This window comes from Dasypus novemcinctus, chromosome 17 (genome assembly GCF_030445035.2).
Source record: "Dasypus novemcinctus isolate mDasNov1 chromosome 17, mDasNov1.1.hap2, whole genome shotgun sequence".
NCBI lineage: Eukaryota > Metazoa > Chordata > Mammalia > Cingulata > Dasypodidae > Dasypus > Dasypus novemcinctus.
The window spans coordinates 41961651-41969139 of NC_080689.1; the positions used below are offsets into that span (position 1 = coordinate 41961651).

At 41.0% G+C, this 7489-nt stretch overlaps 1 pseudogene; it reads right to left on the reverse strand.

Annotated features, from left to right (window-relative positions):
- Positions 1-6067: 6067 nt before the first annotated feature.
- Positions 6068-6989, reverse strand: LOC101413472 (large ribosomal subunit protein uL10 pseudogene; annotated as a pseudogene).
- Positions 6990-7489: the final 500 nt, after the last annotated feature.

Consider the following 7489-nt stretch of genomic DNA (forward strand, 5'->3'; position numbering starts at 1 on the left):
AAATTTTTTTTCTTCTTTATTTTCTTTTAAATATTACATTAAAAAAATATGAGGTCCCCATATACCCCTCATTCCACCCCCTCACCCCTCCCACATCAACAACCTCTTCCATCATCGCAGCACATCCACTGCACCTGGCGAATACATTCTGGAGCACCACTACATCACATGGACAGTGATCCACATTGTGGTCCACATTATAGTCCACACTCTCCCCCAGTCCACCAGTGGGCCACAGCACGATACACAATGTCCAGCATCCATCCCTGCATCACCACCCAGGACAAATCCAAATCCTGAAAATGCCCCCACACCATATCTCTTCTTCCATCTCCCTACTATCAGCAGCCACTTGATCACCCTCTCCACATCACTACTACAATTGCTTTCCTTACTAATCACAATAGTTCCCAAGCAGAACACCAGAAAGTCCACTCTAATCCATAATCTATTCTTCCATCCTATGGACCCTGGAATGATTATGTCCAGTCCCACTCTACATCAAGAGGGGGCTTAGATTTCACATGGATGATGGATGCAATTCTCCTGTTGGCAGCTGTAGGTACTCTTGGCTCCCTAGTGTGGTGGTTGACCCTCTCTTTACTTCCCTTTCAGCTGGCCAGGGTAAGTCCAACAAACCAGAGGATAGGAGCTGCAAGTCTGCTGAGGCCCAGGGCCTGACCGTCGATTGGATAGTCCAGAGATTCAGGTCTCCTGAGTATACACCAACCCAAATGCCAACCACAGGTCTGGTAAAAGTAACAGAAAAGGCATGTGTAGAAAGATCATATCTGAGTCCAACTCCATCACACTCAGGAACACAAGCTCCAAAGTAGGGCCAACTGACATGGCCCTGAACTCCAGAGGTATCTGCCATGACCATAGAACCTGTGGGTCTCTGCAGCTCTCAGGAGAACCAGCACCTGGGTTTCCATCTACCTTGGCTGTCTCTGGTACACTGCTGAGGTGACATAAGCATCACCCCTCTGATGACCTCTTTTTTGGAGACTCATAGCCATATAAACTCTCTTGTCCTTTCCATTTCCCCCTTTTATCCAAAGTCAAAAAGCAGTTTTTAACACCTGATATTACATGCAGGCTGAGATATTCTGCCAGTCTGAGTTGACCCATTTATTCAAGATCTTTTCCTAGTTACATCATCAGCTGGTACTTGGTAGTAATTCCTTAGTGCCAGGGAGGCTCATCCCCGGGAATCATGTCCCACGCTGGGGGGAAGGCAATGCATCTACATGCTGAGTTTGGCTTAGAGAATGGCCACATTTGAGCAACATGGAGGCTCTCAGGAGGTAATTCTTAGGCACCCCACAGCTCTAGGCCTAGTTCATATTTCAGGCACATAGGCTCATAATCAGAGCCACCAGTATCAAGCGCTCATCGTTGGACCATCCATCTTTCCATCTTTGTTGGTCTTTGCCATTGCACTTGGGGGATTGTTGTTGTTCCACTGGGGAATGTGATAGAGCTCCCCTGGCCAGGAACCCAGCACTCTCTCAGCTGTTGTTTCCAACTGAGACCACTATGAAAATATCCAGACCTTTCTGTATACCCTGTATACATGCCCTGGAGAACTCCCTCTCAACCATGTGCCCCCCACCAATAACACCCCACACAAGTGCTCCTCCCCACCATAGTTGAACCTCTCTGTATCCAAAACTTCTTCAAAAAGTGTCAGATTCTATTAATAGCAAAATGGAATATAGGAAAAATAGATTGGGGTATCAAAAATGAAAAAACAAAAAAGCTTTGTTTTTGACATTTTGCCTTTAATCACTGCTATAGGTGTTGCCCTGTATGTACAGTGGTAAGGCAGTTTCTTCCATTTCTTCCTCAGTGTCTACATCCTTTCTTTTTTTTTTTTTTTTTTTTTTTTTGATTATTAAGTTTGTCTTCACAGAAGTTTTAGATCACAGTAATTCACATATACAATATATGGTACTCCCACATATCCAATATCAAACCCTTTGTCCCTTCCCTAGCAATGATCTTTTTACATGTTTGTATAATATTTGCTGCAGCTGATGTACAGATATTGAAACAATAGCTTTCAAACATGGTTCCATTTGGGTTTACATCATGGTTTATATTTTAAATTATAGACTTTTATACATTTTTGGTGTAATTTAACATGTCCTATATCCATCATTGCATGATCTTGTGGAACACTTCCATTGCCCCACAGTTACACTGATTCCATGTATTCAACACCTCTTTCCCCCTCCCCTCAGGGTCCACCATGACAATCAATCTTCATTACTTTGAAGGACCATATTCAGAGATACTTGCAAAAATGTTAAGGGCTTGACATACTTGACTGCCCTAACCCATTGGGAGCCATCAATTCTCTCAAGAGACACAATGCCCTCTGTTTGAGAATATCAGCCCTCCCCAGGATGTGAGTTTATCTTCACTCTCATTGTATAGGTCTCTATTCAATGATATAACCCACTATGACAAAATGAGCACTCACACACCTTCTAGAAGCTTGCCCTGTGTCAGATGTTCCCCCTTAAGCATCTTAAACAGGTAACCTTCCTTATTATATTTTCTAAAGAGTTTTCTCTACATTATAATTTCAACCACATACCTGACAATCTCCTATGTTCAAATGATACCCCCACCTCCCCCCAATTTCTTGGGCCATCTGACCCATCCTCCCATCCCTAGCCCCCCTCAAGCCCACAAATCTCTACCCAAAGATATCCGTATGCCCCCAATTTATCCCTTCCCTGTCCAAATACTTACCTCCAAGTTATCATAGATTTCACCCATGTAGGTGTCAGCTCACAACCTTCCTCTACCCTCTAACTTCCTTTAAGTTTATCATCCAGTCTCTAGCTCTCTGAGACAGATTGGTTTACTTATTACATATCAGAAAGGTCATGTAGTATTTGTCCTTCAATGCCTGGGTTGCTTCACTCAACATAAGGTTCTCAAGATTCATCCATGTTATCACGTGTATTTGTACTGTATTTGTTCTTACAGCTGAGTAGTATTCCAAATTTTGCTATCTGATCATTTTGAGAACACTTACATTTAGGCATGTAACAGCATAAAACTAGTAGCATCCAAGTAAGTAATGAAAAGATGATAATGCAATAGTGATTCTCCTAATGCATGGAGTGCTTTGGAAAGCAGGTATATTTCAGCAATGTTGCATGTCATAAGCCTCTAGAATAACTGTATGATACCTTACTAGGTAATTTAACTCAGAATAACCTAGCATAGACGTGGTGATATATATGTGCCAATTAGTTTAACTTCCAACTTTAGGAGCACTCAGCTGCCTTAATTTAATGTTACAACCAAACATAACCAAACAGTACCAAACACGACTAAGCCTGCAAATATGCTCCTCCAAAGTGCAGTGGTAAAGCACGGCCATAGCTTTTTCAGTATTTACCCCAATAAAGTAAACCAAAGCACTCTGCATTGAGGTGGGGAAATCCAGCTTATTGCTGAAATAAATGTAACAATTTAATTCTGAGAGGGAAAAGGCAGTTCAAAATCCTCTTCTGATCTTAACTTACCTATCAAAAGGCACAATCAAGTTTTCTCACTGCAAATAAAATAATAAAATTAATATTTCTTGGTCACACTAATCCCATTATATACATTCTTACTTATTATTGAACATATACAGCATCCCAAAAGAAAAGCAATATAAAACACTAGGGCTCTATAGATACTTCTCCTTGCTATAATTAATCTTTTGGGAAACAAATTTAAACTTCCTGTTAACTCAAATATCACTTGTATTAACTTTATGTAGTTTTTTGCCAAAATACATAATAATAAGTTATTAGTTTTATGCAACATTCCTTTCACCTACCTCACATATATAGGAATCACAAAACAATAGACTTTTAACATTATCTAATCCAAGGGTCAGGCAGGCTAAATGATGTGTCCTAGGTCCCAAGCTAATTAGTGGCAGATTTAGAACCCAAAACCCAGTGTCCTGGCTTTCCCCTACATGCCCTTTCACACTGCTGCCTCATAAGTATTTCTCAGGAACAAATATAAATACTAAGCCTGCAAATATGCTCCCCCATGACGTACTGCTAAAACCTGCCCACAGCTTTTCCAAGTATTTATCCCAGTAAAGTAAACCAAAGCACTCTACACTGAGATGGAGAAATGCTTACTGCTAAAATAAATGCAATTATTCAATTCTGAAAGGGAAAAGGCAGCTCAAAATTCTCTTCTTCCAACTTGATCTTTCCTATCAAATGGCACAATCAATTTTCAGACAACTTTCTTTGTCATCGTCAGGCCTGGGCATATTTATCACTGGTCACTCAGACATCACAGATTTGCCAGCAGCAAGCCATCCTGCCTTTAGAACTCCATTGTCTATCACTGGGAAGCCCAAGGCACTGCTCTCCCAAATGCCAATGCAGTCTCTAAAGTGACCCTTTAACAGCTTCCCAGTTGCCCCCAAACATTTCAATAATTCAGCCGTTTTGATACCTGACAACAGCACAAATCTTAAATCCACCAGACCAGGATTGAAAAGCAGCTCTCTAAACAAATAACAGGCAAGCTGCATCTAATGAAACCTCTGCTCATGAGTTTAGGAAGTTTTAACTTAAAAAATATAAATCCCCTTAAGGATACAGCAAAAAAAAAAAAAAAAAATTTAGCCAAATAAATAAACAAACAAACTGTCTAAAATGTAGAAGTTAGGTGATATGCAAAGACTCAGAATCCTTTGGGGTTAAAAAGAGACATAAGTTCATTACTGTCATATGTTCTGCTAAATAAACATGTATTTTATGATGACTTTCTAAGTCAAAGAGAAGAAACGTGGTAATTTAAAAAGACAAATGGATTTTCACAAGATATAGGAAATAGGGGAGATACCATGATCACGAAAGCACTGTCATTTTAGAAAACTATAAAACTATCTGAACCCTTTCGAGGAAATTGAGAATATATGTTCTAATTTAATTGAACAATATAAAAGCATAAAGGAGCAAGAGTTAGCTCAAAAGAATCAAGTCTTATGGGATAATAGGGTTTCCTATGTCATACATTAAGTATGATTAAAATAGGAAATCTTAGATTATATATATGGTAACAGAATAAATTTTTTTTAAAAATCCAAGGAATGATACTATACAAACAGTAAACTCTAAATTAAACCATGGACTTTAATAGTACAATTCTAAAAAATGTGTTATCATCAATTGTAATAAATGTTACACACTAATGCAAGATGTTGGTGGTGGGGTGGTGTATGGAAATCATGTATTTTATCCATATTTGTTCTGTGAACACAATTATAATAAAGAAAAAACACATAAAAGACATAAAAAACACATAAAAAACATAAAAGAACAGAATTCAGACTTAGGAAGGGACTTGGGGGTTGGTGCCCTCTGTAGAGGGGATATGAAGGATCTACTCTTTGAGATCTTTCAGTGATTTCTTTTAAAACACATAGCCTGAGTGCCTACTGCAAGTCTTCCGGACTATAACATTGTCCACATTCAAATGACCATCTCTAGCCACAGACAGAAACCCTATGTATTAGTCAGTCAAAAGGGGTGCTAATGCAAAGTACCAGAAATCTGTTGGCTTTTATAAAGGGTATTTATTTGGGGTAGTAGCATATAGTCACAAGGCCCTAGAAAGTCCAACTCAAGTTACCATAAGAGGTACTTTCTCACCCAAAGTCTGTTACCATGTGTTGACACAAGATGGCGGGCAATGTCTGTGAGTATTCAGCCTTCTTTCTTTCTCATAAAGTTCCAAGGTCCCAGCTTCTTCTGATCTTAGCTGTATGGCGGCATAGGAGTCATCTCTCTCCCTGGGGCTAGTTTCTTTCCCAGCTCAGCTGCCCTACTCTCTTTATAAGGTCAGGTGTAAGCTATCAGGTTTATCTCTCTTCCTGGGCTATAGGATCCTCTGTGTATGTTCTCTGTGTCTGATGAGCTATCTCTTTTCCTCTGCCATGCCTTTTTTTTTTTTTTAAGAGCAGTAAGCCTTTATTTCCTTGTTTCACAAATAAAGCTAGTTGTATTGGCTGCTTTTTGGTGACTAGTCAGAGACGGAATCCCATATCCTCATCAGACTCCTCTGACTCTTCCTTTGCTTCTGTCTTGGCTGGAGCTGCAGCGGTAGCAGGAGCAGCAGTGGTGGCAGCAGCCACAAATGCAGATGGATCAGCCAAGAAGGCCTTGACCTTTTCAGCAAATGGGAAGGTATCATCAGTCTCCACAGACAAAGCCAGAACTCGCTTGTACCCACTGATGACAGAATGGGGTACTGATGCAAAAGTTGGGTAACCAATATGCAGACATACGCTGGCAACATTGTGAACACCCTCCAGGAAGCAGGAGTGCAGAGTTTCCTCTGTGATGTCAAGTACTTCAGGGCTGTAGAAGCTGCCATTATCAAACACCTGCTGGATGATCAGCCCAAAGGAGAAGGGGGAGATGTCCAGCATGTTCAGCAGTGTGGCTTCACTGGCTCCCACTTTGTCTCTGGTCTTAATCAGCTGCACGTCACTCAGGATTTCAATGGTGCCCCTGGAAATCTTAGTGGAAGCCTGGAAGAAGGAGATCTTCTCGGGCCCCAGACCAGTGTTCTGGGCAGGCACAGTGACTGCATGGGGCAATGGCACGAGCACGGGCAGCACCTGGCACCTTGTTGGCCAGCAGCATGTCCCTGATCTCAGTGAGGTCCTCCTTGGTGAACACAAAGCCCACATTCCCCCGGATATGAGGCAACAGTTTCTCCAGGGTCAGGTTGTTGTCCAGATGCCCTTGGATGACCTTGCGCATCATGGTGTTCTTGCCCATCAGTACCACAGCCTTCCCACAGAGGGACATGCAGATCTGGTGCATCTGCTTGGAGCCCATTTTGTCTGCTCCCACAATGAAGCATTTTGGATAATCATCCAAGAGTTGTATGATCTTAAGGAAGTAGTTGGACTTCCTGGTTGCCGGGTCTTCCCTGGGCATCACGGCAGTGCGTCAGGGATTGCCATGCAGGGTTTAAAGACGATGTCACTCTCACAAGGATGCCTGGCAAGAGAGTCTGCCATGTCTTTTATTGTGTGAGTTCTGCCCACCAAGGGGCAGGGACTCAACCCTGCATGCCCTAATGATGTGGTCAAATCAAAACCTTAATCTTAACATAATTTAATCAAAGACATCTCAGCTGAATCTAATACAATCAAAAGGACTCACACCTGGAGGAACAAACCAGCTTACAAACAAAATATCTCTTTTTTGGATTTCATAAATAATATCAAACTGCCACACCCTGGTACACACTGAAAAGTAGAAATAAGAACATCCAGGCTCACTTGTCTATTTTAACTTATTGAATAACTTGAAAAAATATTTTATCAACCTTTAAAATGTTTAATTTATAAATACATAGTATGTGTCTAGCAGAGAAATACCTTAACTGTCTTCTTTCTCTGCAAATCTACCTGACCCTGAATGCTCCTTAATTC